This window comes from Apium graveolens, chromosome 6 (assembly GCF_009905375.1).
Source record: "Apium graveolens cultivar Ventura chromosome 6, ASM990537v1, whole genome shotgun sequence".
NCBI classification, from domain to species: domain Eukaryota; kingdom Viridiplantae; phylum Streptophyta; class Magnoliopsida; order Apiales; family Apiaceae; genus Apium; species Apium graveolens.
Window position 1 is genome coordinate 232,424,653 of NC_133652.1, and position 15,970 is coordinate 232,440,622.

The following is a 15,970-nucleotide window of genomic DNA, read 5'->3' on the forward strand; positions in this document are numbered from 1 at the left end:
AAAGGTAAGCCTGAGGACATACTAAAGATTGCAATTAGAATGAGTTATGAAAGCTGTAAGTTTTGGTGATAATAGGCGGAGTAACGAGTATATCAGTTGTCTATAAGGAATTAAGGAATATAGTGTATCAGGAGTACTTTCATGTTATAATCATATTTATTGATAACATCCTCGCCCATCTAAGGGCTAAGGAAGGCCAAGGTGAAAACCTAAAGAAATGCTGCGAAGGGTTGAACTACACCATAAATGGCCTACAGCAACACCAAGAAAATGTTACAACAGACCCAAAAAAGTGTTACCACAGCCAGAAAAATCCCTAAGGTAACATAAAAATTAAGTTGCTTTTTTTCGAGTTACCTTTGGCCCATAAGGTAACATCCCTTTTGCCCTGCTGCAACATTGAATTTTATGTTACAATAGGCTTCAAAGGTAACATCAAAATATGTCTATAGTATCATACTATGTATGTTACCTTTGTACTTAGAATTTGTAAAAAAAAATGGATCCTACATGTGGGCCCCACCCGTGGGCCCCACACGTGGGCCACAAAATCATTGTAACATTTTTTTCCTATTGTAACAGTTTTATAATGATTGGTATTATATTATACCAATTTGTTTGTAACATTGAAGTACCTAATATAACAAATTTCTAAAACAAAATTGACAAAATTTGTTTGTAAATTGAACATGCCACAAACCTATTTTTTATACAAGTCACCAAAATAACCAAAAATAATACAACCTTGTACCTATATCTAGGTATAAATAACAAGACAAGTTAATTGGCTAATACAAATGCATCCTTATCACTACAATTAAAAGCACTGACTTTTAACTAATCATCAAAATCTCGATAACTGGCTTTGAACCGCTAACATCATGTTACGTCTCATCTGCTTCTCTAATTTTGACTCCAAGTTACTTCTGCCTTCCTGTGAGTCAATGATGTAAAGTTCAGTTTACATCTATCCAGCAAATCTAAATATATAAGAACATATACAAATAATCAAGACACACAATATATGTATTCTTATATTATTATGAACTGTGGCAAGGCCCCGAAAAGGGCGTTAAAATATTTCTCGGGAGAGATCATTTAATTAGATCTGAAACTCTGGTGACCCTGAAAATTATTTCCCGGTCTGCTATACATAAAAAAATTATTTAAATGAAAGATGTTACGTAACAAAAATGTAAAATAACTTTGGACCCTGAAAATTGACAAGATCATTCGTGTTGATACTCAATTGTGTGTGCGTGTCAGTTCATATGAAAGAGGCTACAAGTGTACTTACAGGGTGAAGCCATGAAAAGTATTATCATCAGTAGAGGTAAAAAAGCCAGACCCATCTGGAGACCTACACAAACTCATCAATATCACAAACAAATTTCAATAATAAGTAAAAAAAAAACAAATGAGCACTAAACAAAATGACCCATCTTTATACAGTGTAGTGTACCCATATAATATCTCACAGATAAGACTTTGTTCCACTAGGACACGGGTAAAGGTAAGATATATATAATATCTCAGAAATGACTCATCGGGATCTAATCATTTTACTAAATGCCTTAGGCACAAAACAATTGAGTTCTTCAACCTGAGGAATTTTTCTTTGCTGCAGCATATACACGGTAAGCAGCCATCCCAACAAGCGTCACTGCAGTTCCAACTGTAATAGGTTATGACAATAATTAGAGACTAGAAAATAAAATTAATTACTAACAAAGCTGATAAACTACTAGTACGAGACTAGAATTGGATAAAGCGTTACAAAACCTAAATGTATACTGCTTCTGAAATAACTGAATATATCAGCAAGGATATTGGAAACAAGCCAAATTTTGTCGAATTGCATCATGAATAAACTTTGTATTGTTCATTTCCATGATAAATTTGATATTACAGTGTTCTACAAGCCAAACTCCTAAATCTGATATCTTTTTCAGTTCTCCAGCTTTTGGAACCACAACGCAAACATCATGGATAGGAAAAAGGTTAAACGCAGCAGAACCAACAAGTGTCCCAGGGTCCAGGCCTATGTATTAGTAAGATTTAAAATATTAATCATGCAAGCATTCTCCTTTTCAAATCACCCTTTATAATGTATGCATTAACATAGATGTCAAGATATTCCGAACAAAGATACAGTTCTATATGTTTAATATAGTTAAAACTATAATAGATACTTTAAGAATATTGATAACATATCAGATATTATTCATGTGTCTTTGCCATGGGTATAATATACAAAGGATTCAGCCATTCAGGAAGAGAGGTTGTGAGTATTAAAGTAAGCTAAGTAGCAGCATTTCATACTTGATAAACTAATATTCATAAGAAAAATATAATTAGTACATTAAGATACAATCTAAAGGGTGAAATAGATATTAAGCCAACCTCCAGCGTACAAGTTTCCAATATTACGTATTGCGTCAATAGTCTAGAGAGATTTGAGGGAAACTAGTCCCAAAAGCCAGCAGGCTAATGTCAGCAATTGTATAATTCCAAACCTTCTTGTATCTCACAGTTTCTGTTTTTGTGTAAGGATCTATCTCTACAACTTTACGGGTTTGCTTGACAACATTTTCCATAGACAGGAAAAATCGACCACTTATGGCTGACAAACCAATAAAACAGTAAGCAACGGCAAGAAAATACAGAAATGTTCTAAACCAAACTGGAAGGGTAGCTTCACCCCTGAACACAACGTAGGATTCACATGTTGGATGTGCAAGTGTATTAGATATTCCAAGAGTGACCTCAGCGGTTTATTTATGCGCTGTGGTCATCCTGGAAAGTTGGAACCTCACAGGCTAAACATGAAACACCTGCAACAATCTGTAAATAATGTACCACAAAAAATAAATGTCAGAGATTATTATTCAACATCTAAAATAGAATCAAAAAGTGCCCGAAAATGTCGAATTGCACTTATTTTGTTAGTTTAATAGTTTTGTCACATTTGTTTCTCTTGTTAGGGAATAAATATATCATTTTATATACTTGTGGGCCACAGAATCAAAATATAGAACGTAAGTACGCAAATTATGATTGCTGCTTACTTGTATACATATACTGGAGAACAAGTGTACGGCTATACGATACTGCATGCAGATGACATATACTAATTCATAAAACATACCTAATACAATCATTAGCGAGCGATTAATAAGCTGATTGTACTGCTTGCGGCTTTTCATAGCTTCAGTTTTAGGAATGCTCAGATGAGGGTGCTCTGCAGCTTTAGTAATTCTCCTGAATACATTATTAAGATCTCCCAACTTTGTACTGATCGGTATAGGAGCATCTATCCCCATATTCTGACTGACCTATTAACAAAATCAAAAAACATAAGTGCAGCCAATTATGACCAACAGCTTCAACAAGAAAATGAAAATCAACAAATCTACTCACATTACACTCACTCTGTCTCATACTAACTCCGTCCCTTTCTCAAAATATTTTGAGAATCTCATACAAAGTAATTGAAAACATGTATATAAGAAACATAAGCATTAGCAATTAGAATAAGGAATAACCTGGAAACCATAACGGACAAAGATGCTTAGTAGTATTAAACGCATTGGCTCCCCCACTCAACTTAACCTTGTCTTTCTTCTTGCTAAAAATATTATACTCCTTATACTCCTCAACCACCTCAAATAACATCGTTTCATCCTCCAAATTCCGTCATATACAACCCTGGATCAACCATCATCGGCTTAGCTCAGTGTTTCCTTCATAAATCATTACAGTATTCACAACAGTAACATAAATTCCAAAAAAAAACAAAGTAATATAAAAAAAACGTTAAAAGAACCATTTACCTTTTCCACCCATGTTTACTAGTATGCTCAATGAAATTTAAGTCTCGCGGTAAATCTGAAAACGCATCAAGAAGATCGGCACATTCATCACAAAAATTAGTACTAGAGTTACAACAACTATATAAACAATCACAAATATAAGGAATAGTACATTAAACAGACCATCTTGAGTAATAAGCGCTGAGATTATAAACCAATCCCACTCTCCGGCATCTTTCAACAACACAAAATTTAACAAAAAGTGGAGCAATTTTTCACAAAATTGAACAAATCCAAGCGCTCTTCAGGGGAGGATTCGGCATCAAGATGAACAACATACTGATTAGAAGGATGGTACAGAGATGAGATAAACTAGGAGCGAAGAAAATAGAGAGAGAGGGGGAGGGAGGTAGTATATACATATACACACAAAATTAGAGAGAGGTACTACCTTAGAATAGAACCGCAAACTGATTTGGCCTCAATTCCAATTAAAAACCCTAGCTCCAATTAACCCAAAAGAGCGCCTGAGAGAGATGTTTAGAGTGTGAGAGAGCATGAGAGAGAGATATTTTGCAATTGAAGTTTTGACTGTGTGAAATTTAACCCAGGTTGGTCCAAAATAATGCCACCTCTCCAAAAAATTTGAAAGCCCGCCTGATGGAGAGCCCAATAAGAGTCAAAAAAATTGCTGCTAATTTCACTTTTTTTTTAATAATCTTTTAAGTTTAAATAATACTCAATTTTTTATTAATAAAAAAATATCAGTTACTAATTAGTACAGTTTACAAGATTAGCAGAAAAAAATTATTTTATCAATCTTAGCTAATATTAATATTATTGCTTAATTATATTATGAAAATTGATTATTTTTCAAGTCAATAATTATGCATATTTAATTATTTATAAAATATTACTTTTTTTATCCATTAACACCCTATTGTAACATAAGTTTCCACATGTTACCATATGCAACACTTTGAAGCTATAGTAACATATTACAAAGGCTATGGTAACATCCAAAATACTACGTTACGGTAGGCTAAGATGAGCATACCTAAGGTAACATAAATTTGTAACACGCATGATTAAACCATTGCGATAGGCCATCTATGGCGCGTAGCAATTGTATATCAAATCTTAAGAGTATGAAGTCCTGGTCAGGAGCCCGGCTGTTTGAGTAACTACTAACCAAGTAAGGTCCATTTAGGGACCGATGTCTTGAATAGAAGATAAGAAATGAACATGAATATATAGAATGAGGATCGTGGTATAGGCAAAAGTTTTACCTTGGAAGAGATTGGTTAAGTTTGAATAGAAGGGGCAAGTAAAGTCCTAATCATATTGAACCATTCGAGGTATAAAGAATATAGGTAAAGTTGTCTATAAGTTAGTATCACCGCCGCAGTCGTACTATATATAAATAATATGTTATGCGTGTCAATGATAAGGCGATATGTACCTGATTTGAACTAAGTCGCTGATTGAGAGTCAAGGGGTTCTCATCTTAATTTATTTTGCGTGGAACGATCGATTCGAATTTTAGTTCGTTAAAAAGCGAATCCCTAGGAATGAATTTATGTCTATGGTGAGTATGCCTTGAATAAATCCTTGAGTCGAAGAGTATACCTGGAAGTTAGAGACGGAATTGCTTGACAAATATCCTCACTTTTTTGGTTAAGTCAGATTCTGAGGACAGAATCTTTTTAAGGGGGGAAGGATATAACGACCCGTATATTTTATTTATTATTTAAATGTATAATTATGGAATAAATAATTAAATAAAATGATTGTGTGGGTTCAGACAGTGGGTTATTACTCTGTCACTATGTGTATGTGATTACTAGTGTATGGAATTGAATTGTGTGGTTAATTAATGAATTGTATGATATTGTATCATTGTTAAAGATGGTGTTATTGCAGTTTTATTTCCATAAATACTTGGATTGTCTCTAAAATTGTTTTTATGACTTTATAATTTCAATAATTATTTTTAGGACTTTATAAAATTGAGAAATCAATATTTCATCAATTATTTATCTTTAAATGATTTTCTGAGTGTGTTTAATGGTAAAATCCATATTTAAATTTGGAAATCTTCAAAAATTATGAAACTCGTATTTATTTAAGTTGGGAATATTCCGGGAATTTTAAAATTATTTTGGAAATTTTCGGGAATTGTTTCACCCGCGCGTCGTTTCGTTATTTGTTAAAAAGCGGGTAAAAAATGTTTTAAAAATTTCAAAAATTATGTCTTTGTAAACTTCGGATATTTATGACATTTCGAAATTATCTTCGCAATTTTTCTGAAATTATTTTTCGTACGCTCAAATTCGTTAATTTCAAGTTGCGGGGTGAAATCAGAATATTCAGGGGAAAACCAGAAACTTGTCGTATTCCAGTTATGTCTGTGATGCGTGGCAGAGTGTTGTTGGTTAGAAATAAAAAAAAACTCAAAATGCAATAAAATAAACAACAGAGGAGCACCCCTGTTGTCTCCCCCTTCCCCTGTGTTCATCTCTCGCTCTCCCTGTGGTATCAAGTTCTTGAGGGTTCGATTTTTCTCCCTTGTGTTTTTTGATTCCTCCCGCTTAATCCCGCCTCTTCCCTGTCCCTTATATCGGTTTCTCCTATGTAAGCTTCCCTATATTTTGCCGCCGCCGCGGTTTCCGGTGAGATGCAGTCTTGTTCTCTGGTGTTGTTCATATTGCTGGCGTATGTATATACAAGTGTGTATATATAATTCGTATATGTGTTTTCAGTTTGAGATTGTAGGTTGGTGGCGGTGTTTCTTCGTTTTCGACCGCCCTTGCATTTTTTTCGATTGTGTCTATGTTGTTGCGCGTGCGCGTGCGCGTGTGCTGTGATTCATTTTAATTAATTTAACTATTTTCTGCAGGTTTTTGATTAATATTTATGATATTAATTATTCGCGCGGAATTGTTTTAAGGATTAATCGGTAAAGTTCTGCATTGGAAACCTGAGAATTTATCGGGTACCCGCGAAATTTTGCCGCCGTCTGCGATGACTTTTTACGAGTGGACGGTGGACCGTGATGATCATATTCTGAGTCCTAATTTAATAAATCAATAAAACGATTTGTATAAAATGTTTTCGAAATTAAATAAATACTTGTATTACTAGTTGTATCGAAATATGAGTTATGTAGTAATGTGGAATGTGGATTATGTACTGTAATGATTGGATTGTTTGATTTGGATGATTGGTTGATTTGACGTCGATTTATGTTTCGACGGGTAGTCCGATAAACAAAGGAGACGCTTCCTGATTTTCGGGAAATCAAACTACGGAAATACGGAAGCATATCGGGACGTCGAGCAAATATATGAATATATATATATAATTTATTTTTATTCTTATTCGAAACTTGATTGTATGTTGTGGTGAAGTATTTTTCCAGAACCAACAACCCTAATTTCATAAAATGACGAGTATACGTATTTTCTGGAAACGAACACTGAACAGATTTTCGAGAACGTGAACCCTAATTGTTGCGTGTATTATAATAATATATATACTTACGAGTCGAGATTTGATATCGAATGGGTAGGTTTGTTAGCGAGGATATGTCAAGCATACCTAGACATCTAACGTAGGGTATTTCGGCTCTGTAGGTTCTAGTTGAAATCGAACTAAGATAACTTAGTAATCAGTCGACAAGCGCATCGAGGTTCCTAAGCGAAGGTTCTGGGTGTTGAAGTCGGATCCAGGATAGTCTGATAGTAAGGCGATAAAGCCAAGTGTCCAAGTTAGTCCGAGGTCAATCAGAGATAGTCGTAAAGCTCTGCAAGGCAAGTACCCCTGACAATTCTTTTATGGTTCAGTATATATGAATAGCTAATGTTTTAATCTCATAATGGAAGAGAAACGTTTTAAGTTACGTATCCCCTGTATTTGAAAATGTGGTTTAAAATTATGTTTTGGGGAAAAGTAACTTCTGAAAACACATATCTCTAAACGTGATTTAAATGAAAAAAGTTTTGAATAGTGTGCTGTGACAGAATGGTTTTAAAAAGAGATAGGTGACAGTGATTTTGTGTCACACCCCCAACTTAACAAGCAAAATAAATAACTATTACAATATTTAAAAGAAAGTAAACATAACTGAATCCAAGATCTTACAGTTTAGGGTTTGGAACAGCCCAAAACTACCATCTATTACAACTGATTTTTTTTTATCGAGTCCTCACAAAAAACTATCTCCTATTTTACCTGAGCTCAGACATATGCATCAGGGTCACAGGTCTTACGTGCTGTCTGCTTAAATCTTACCATAGCTGCTAGCTGTAATATCAGGGTAAAGCAAGGAGTGAGCCAAATGCTCAATAAGTGCTAAACAGTACGATACGAAACATAAATCGAGATATAAATTAAAGAATAACAATGCGATGATATAACTAATAATAACAAGAGATGAAATTTTGGGTGATGGCATCATTTGCTTGAATCAAAACATTTTCAAAATCATAACTTAGTCAAAATTATTTTATGACGCTACGGATTACAGACGGTGATCAGCCGCTAAGTAATCCCGAACCTCGCTGGGTTCCAAAACATTAATGGGATCCCTAGGCAACTTTTAAGCCTACAATATAAGTGTGGAAGGGACTCGCGTCTCAGTCCAGATCCACCATTCAAAGAAAACATTTATCCCCCTTTGGGACTGAAAATCCACATTTTAATCATTTCAAAAACTGATGTCGATTTATAATAAAATCTCTTAAACAATAAGCATTTTTATCAAGGGATTATAGATCAACTTTGAAACACTGGGAATATGTCACCAAATTTCAGGGCCATGATCCACTAGACTTCACTATATTAGGGAAATTGAAAGGTTTCCATATTCAAGAACTTTGACAAGGAGATTTAGCAAGGCTCTTGGATAATATGAAAGAGTAATGCCAAACTAGGCTTAAAGCAATGGTTTTCGACAAAGTACAAGTACTAGAACATCAAGAAGATAAGCTTCATGAATGCTAGGGGTGTTAAGTTATGAAGAAATGATTTTCGCTCAAGGTATATCGGGGTAAGAAAAAGGGTTATCAATCAATTAAGAACAACTTTGAAGAATACCTGGCTTTTAGGTATTAAGGTAAAATTTCTATTGGGGTTCAAGCATCAGGGTGAGATGTCAATATTTTAGGAATCAATATCATGTTAATCAAGAGGATCAATCTAGTATTATATCAAATCTTTAGCTTATCATGACATTCCAATTACTTTGATATACTAGCGTGATACGACTGTTGCAATATCAATAAGTACTTGAGAGTTCATGGCATTTCTATATAATACAAAGATAGATTTAAGTATCGCTCGGTTCAAGTATATCAAGATTACTCAGGATACTCGCATCAATATATGAACTAATTAACACACATTCGCAGTGTAAACGAAAAACATGTTGAATCACTTGCCTTGAGAAAGGCTGGTCTGGTCTGGCTGGTAGGAGCAACTGGAAGATTTACTAGACCTTTATGGCAAGTTTACCCTCGTCTCGAGATCCTACATAAATAATAATAACCTCATTATAATATATTCTCACCAACTCAACCTATTTATAACCCGAAATTAAACACAAATGGCACTTAGGCCTATATGCACTCAATTTATAACCACCTCATAAATACCATAGTCCACATAGCCACATATACTCACATATCGTATTTTAATATCAAATAATATCACACACACCATAATGCAACACTAGGCTTGGATGATCTCGATCCCCAACTTAAGTCACTTGATCGCTAAACTAGACAAAGTCTCCAAATTTTGGCTTCCTAACTCGATGTGCCTTTACTAAACTATCCAAAACCTATTGACCCTCACTTGGGTCTTTAACTCTAATGGCTTTATACTATCTTGCAACCATAGTGGTCAACCTAGGTCTCACTCATAACTGCTCTAAAACTATGTGGTAAGTGAAAGTGCTCACTGGAGTAAATTTCAGAATGACATCTATAGTTTCTTGAGTGCATTAGACACTCTTAAACTACAAGTTTACCTCCAAAACTTCTACAATAGACTCTTCTCACCATAAGGCATCTCCCAAACTTGATGTGGCTCAAGGGCCTAGCTTCGGCCTCCTTGGGCCTAAGCTTAAAGTCCATGGTTCCCCTGTTTTCTGGGCAGAAAACGCCCTGACTTGAACTAACTTGCGACACATGGTTCTAACTCAAATCCTATGAACTATGGTTGGAAAAACTCCTCTGACACTCCCTCTAACTAAGTCCCAACAGGGCCTAATGAGGGCCTACCCGTGACATGGTCAAAACTTCCTATTTCTAGGTTGCAACAAAACTGTCCCCTGCTGGACAGATTTTGTGATTCCACTCGTGCACCTAACCAAATGACTTATAAACCTCCACCAAACACCTAAAACCTTTTATTTACTCCTAGTGCTAGCTTCTAGTGGCTTGGTACTCAAAGTGCACAACAATGACATGGTCAAAACTCACTCTAAACCTCAGGGTACCAAACTGATTTTCTGCAGAAACTAAGACTCTCCTTTCTCCAAGGTTCTCACTTAACAAACCCAACCGCCAACAACAAAATACCCAAACCATAACTTAACTATGGTAATCTAATGAAATAAGTCCCTTACACTCAGAATAGGCTTAGTGGAGATCATCCTTACCTAAGGTGAAACATAGCAAAACAAAGGAAATCACATTACACAAATTACAAGTCATCAAGTTTTCAAGGACAACAACTTTAACTTTCATGATAAATATAAACGAAATAACATCACATTTTAAGAATCACAATTCTTAATTAATATCTTAACTTAACTAAAATTAAGGTTTACTAACAAAATATCAATCCGAATGATCAAGAACTTCCAAAATTCAAGAGAAATCTACATGCATGTATGACTTCGAGTCTTACAAACCAAAACAACATGCTTTCCAAATAAATTTTCATTTTAATTCAACATGCAAGCCTATCATGGATTATATCTAAATGACCACCTATCATGCAAAGGTTTTTACCAAGATTTCACTAAGATTTTCATGCTATTATCACAAAAACACACAAAATGAAACAAAGTAACCAAAGCACCATCCATTCGGCTCCTATCAAGTCGTGGCCGAATGGATTAGGGTGAAAACAACATTTGCATAAGTGCAACACACTCATGTCTAGCCATTCTCAGCCCTATGATACTATAACTCATGGTGAAAGCCTTGAATTCACAAGAATCAAGGATATTCACTTTGAGTTTAACAAAAACACCACCATGCAAAGTCAACACATAAGTTTTCTACTCTAAACTCTTGAGATATACATGAACAACATGTAGGGAGTAAGATTACTTGTTTATAGGATGATTATTTGAGTGAAGAAATGAAGAAAGAAGGGAATGGGGGCCTCGGTTTTAGAAGGGGCGAGAGGGAGGGAGAGAAAGCCGAGAGGGAGGGAGGAGAAGAAGAGGAGAGTGAAGTGGTGGGGTGAAAATGGAGTGGTGATCACTCTTTGATTTGTTTTTATTTCTTGATTTGACTATAATGTGAGTGGGTTTGGAAAATGACAAGAGAAACCTTCTAGCTAGAGTTAGGCTATCTTGCATGCAAGGTCAAGGAGGTAATTTGGCTAATAAATCATGAGTTAGTGGGTTTAGACTTTGAAGAGAATAGAAGGGTGGTTTGCATGCAAGGGCTTCCTTGTAATTTGCTAATTATTACAATTAAAATTTGTAAAGATTTATTTTTATAAAATAAAATACAAGTTTATAAATTATAAAATTTTTACCATAAAATAACTTGGATTTTCAGAAATTTTATAAAATCACTTTCGAAATTTGTGAACAAAATAACTTTTAAAAGAAAATTTCTCCAAGGTTTAGAATATTCCTTATAAATCAAAAATAAAGGAAATAAATAAACTTTTGCTTTGAAAAATCATATACTACATAAAGCAAATTTAAAATGCAGAAATTTTCATACACACAAACGTACAATAATTGAATATATTTGCATTCGGCTTTAAAATTATACGAAATTCACAAATAATATTACACGAAAATGCCGGTCGTAACATCCTCTCCCCTTAAGGGATTCTGTCCCCAGAATCTAAGAGAACAGATGAGGATACCGGGAACGCATATCAGACTTTAACTCCCAAGTTGATTCTTCGACCTTGGGGTTCCTCCAAAGTACTTTCACTAACTTTACCGACTTATTCCTAAGACTCTTTACTTTCCAGTCGAGTAATTTGACAAGTTTCTCCATAAATGACAGGTCTGCCTGAATTTCTACAGGTTCATATTCTATCACATGGCTGGCGTCAGGATTGTACTTCTTAAGCAACGACACATGAAACACATTATGCACAGGCTGATACTGAGGTGGTAAGGCTAACTCGTAGGCCACCTTCCCTATTTGACTCAAAATTTCAAAAGGACCTATATATCTAGGTGCTAACTTCCCTTTCTTGCCAAATCTAGACAATCCTTTTCTTGGTGACACCTTCAATAAAACGGCTTCGCCTACTTGGAATCGAACATCCTTACGCGTTGGATCCGCATACTTCCTCTGCCTATCTTGAGTAGCAAACAACCTTCTCTGAATTAACTTGACTACCTCATGCAACTGTTGTACCAATTCCGAGCCTAGAATCCTTCCTTTTCCTACTTCATCCTAACTTGTCGGTGATCTACATTTTCATCCGTACAAAGCTTCGTATGGTGGCATGCCAATACTGGAGTGATAGTTGTTGTTGTAAGAGAATTCTATCAATAACAAGTGGTCGTCCCAACTTCCTGCAAAATCGATTTACTTAACATTTTCAAAATCATAACTTAGTCAAAATTATTTTATGACGTTATGGATTACAGCCGGTGATCAGCCGCGAAGTAATCCCGAACCTCGCTGGGTTCTAAAACATTAATGGGATCCCTAGGAAACTTTTAAGCCTACAATATAAGTGTGGAAGGGACTCGCGTCTCAGTCCAGATCCACCATTCAAAGAAAACATTTATCCCCCTTTGGGACTGAAAATCCACATTTTAATCATTTCAAAAACTGATGTCGATTTATAATAAAATCTCTTAAATAGTAAGCATTTTTATCAAGGGATTATAGATCAACTTTGAAACACTGGGAATATGTCACCAAATTTCAGGGCCATGATCCACAAGACTTCACTATATTAGGGAAATTGAAAGGTTTCCATATTCAAGAACTTTGACAAGGAGATTTAACAAGGCTCTTGGATAATATGAAAGAGTAATGCCAAACTAAGCTTAAAGCAATGGTTTTCGACAAGGTACAAGTACTAGAACATCAAGAAGATAAGCTTCATGAATGCTAGGGGTGTTAAGTTATGAAGAAATGATTTTTAGCTCAAGGTATATCGGGATTGTAAATCTTCAGGGTAAAAAAAAGGGTTATCAATCAATTAAGAACAACTTTGAAGAATATATGGCTTTTAGGTATCAAGGTAAAGTTTCTATTGGGGTTCAAGAATCAGGGTGAGATGTCAATATTTTAGGAATCAAGAGCATGTTAATCAAGAGGATCAATCTAGTATTATATCAAATCTTTATCTTATCATGACATTCCAATTACTTTGATATACTAGCGTGATACGACTGTTGCAATATCAATAAGTACTTGAGGGTTCATGGCATTTCTATATAATACAAAGATAGATTTAAGTATCGCTCGGTTCAAGTATATCAAGATTACTCAGTATACTCGCATCAATATATGTTCTAATTAACACACATTCGCAGTGTAAACGAAAAATAAGTTAAATCACTTGCCTTGAGAAAGGTTGGTCTGGTCTGGCTGGTAGGAGCAACTGGAAGCTTTACTTGACCTTTATGTCAAGTTTACCCTCATCTCGAGATCCTACATAAATAATAATAACCTCATTATAATATATTCTTACCAACTCAACCTATGTACAACCCGAAATTAAACACAAATGGCACTTAGGCCTATATGCACTCAATTTATAATCACCTTATAAATACCATAGTCCACATAGTCACATATACTCACATATCATATTTTAATATCAAATAATATCACACACACCATAATGCAACACTAGGCTTGGATGATCTCGATCCCCAACTTAAGTCACTTGATCGCTAAACTAGACGAAGTCTCCAAATTTTGGCTTCCTAACTCGATGTGCCTTTACTAAACTATCCAAAACCTATTGACCCTCACTTGGACCTTTAACTCTAATGGCTTTCTACTATCTTGCAACCATAGTGGTGAACCTAGGTCTCACTCATAAGTGCTCTAAAACTATGTGGTAAGTGAAAGTGCTCACTGGAGTAAATTTCAGAATGACATCTATAGTTTCTTGAGTGCATTAGACACTCTTAAACTACAAGTTTACCTCCAAAACTTCTACAATAGACTCTTCTCACCATAAGGCATCTCCCAAACTTGATGTGGCTCAAGGGCCTAGCTTGGGCCTCCTTGGGCCTAAGCTTAAAGTCCATGGTTCCCCTGTTTTCTGGGCATAAAATGCCCTGACTTGAACTAACTTGCGACACATGGTTCTAACTCAAATCCTATGAACTATGGTTGGAAAAACTCCTCTGACACTCCCTCTGACTAAGGCCCAACAGGGCCTAATGAGGGCCTACCCGTGACATGGTCAAAACTTCCTATTTCTAGGTTGCAACAAAACTGTCCCCTGCTGGACAGATTTTGTGATTCCAGTCGTGCACATAACCAAACGACTTATAAACCTCCAACAAACACCTAAAACCTTTTATATACTCCTAGTGATAGCTTCTGGTGGCTTGGTCCTCAAAGTGCACAACAATGACATGGTCAAAACTCACTCTAAACCTCAGGGTACCAAACTGATTTTCTGCAGAAACTAAGACTCTCCTTTCTCCAAGGTTCTCACTTAACAAACCCAACCGCCAACAACCAAAATACCCAAACCATAACTTAACTATGGTGATCTACTGAACTAACTCCCTTACACTCAAAATAGGCTTAGTGGAGATCATCCTTACCTAAGGTGCAACATAGCAAAACAAAGTAAATCACATTACACAAATTACAAGTCATCAAGTTTTCAAGGACAACAACTTTAACTTTCATGATAAATATAAACGAAATAAAATTAAATTTTAAGAAGCACAATTCTAAATTTAGCAAAAAAAAAATTAAGGTTTACTAACAAAATATCAATCCGAATGATCAAGAACTTCCAATGTTCAAGAGAAATCTACATGCATGCATGACTTCGAGTCTTACAAACCAAAACAACATGCTTTCCAAATAAATTTTCATTTTAATTCAACATGCAAGCCTATCATGGATTATATCTAAATGACAATCTAGCATGCAAAGGTTTTTACCAAGATTTCACTAAGATTTTCATGCTATTATCACAAAAACACACAAAATGAAACAAAGCAACCAAAGCACCATCCATTTGGCTCCTATCAAGTCATGGCCGAATGGATTAGGGTGACAACAACATTTGCATAAGTGCAACACACTCATGTCTAGCCATTATCAGCCCTATGATACTATAAGTCATGGTGAAAGCCTTGAATTCACAAGAATCAAGGATATTCACTTTGAGTTTAACAAAAACACCACCATGCAAAGTCAACACATAAGTTTTCTACTCTAAACTCTTGAGATATACATGAACAACATGTAGGGAGTAAGATTACTTGTTTATAGGATGATTATTTGAGTGAATAAATGAAGAAAGAAGGGAATGGGGGCCTCAGTTTTAGAAGGGCCGAGAGGGAGGGAGAGAAAGCCGAGAGGGAAGGAGGAGAAGAAGAGGAGAGTGAAGTGGTGGGGTGAAAATGGAGTGGTGATCACTCTTTGATTTGTTTTTATGTCTTGATTTGACTATAATGTGAGTGGGTTTGGGAAATAACAAGAGTAACCTTCTAGCTAGAGTTAGGCTATCTTGCATGCAAGGTCAAGGAGGTAATTTGGCTAATAAATCATGAGTTAGTGGGTTTAGAAATGTCTTCTTTGTCCTTGAAAAGAATAGAAGGGTGGTTTGCATGCAAGGGCTTCCTTGTAATTTGCTAATTATTACAATAAAATTTGTAAAGATTTATTTATATAAAATAAAATACAAGTTTAAAAATTATAAAATTTATACCATAAAATAACTTGGATTTT

General features: G+C 35.2%; 2 long non-coding RNA genes across 2 annotated transcripts; both read right to left on the reverse strand.

Moving 5' to 3' along the window:
* Positions 1–710: 710 nt before the first annotated feature.
* Positions 711–2,836, reverse strand: LOC141664108 (uncharacterized). The gene is made up of 4 exons (XR_012551833.1): positions 2,404–2,836; positions 1,604–1,675; positions 1,298–1,360; positions 711–934 (listed from the first exon to the last, which is right to left on the reverse strand). It is a non-coding gene; the product is annotated as an uncharacterized LOC141664108 (long non-coding RNA).
* A 318-nt stretch (positions 2,837–3,154) lies between these two features.
* On the reverse strand, positions 3,155–4,376 carry LOC141664334 (uncharacterized). Its single transcript, XR_012551964.1, has 5 exons — positions 4,264–4,376; positions 3,996–4,151; positions 3,834–3,888; positions 3,546–3,708; positions 3,155–3,335 (listed from the first exon to the last, which is right to left on the reverse strand). It is a non-coding gene; the product is annotated as an uncharacterized LOC141664334 (long non-coding RNA).
* Positions 4,377–15,970: the final 11,594 nt, after the last annotated feature.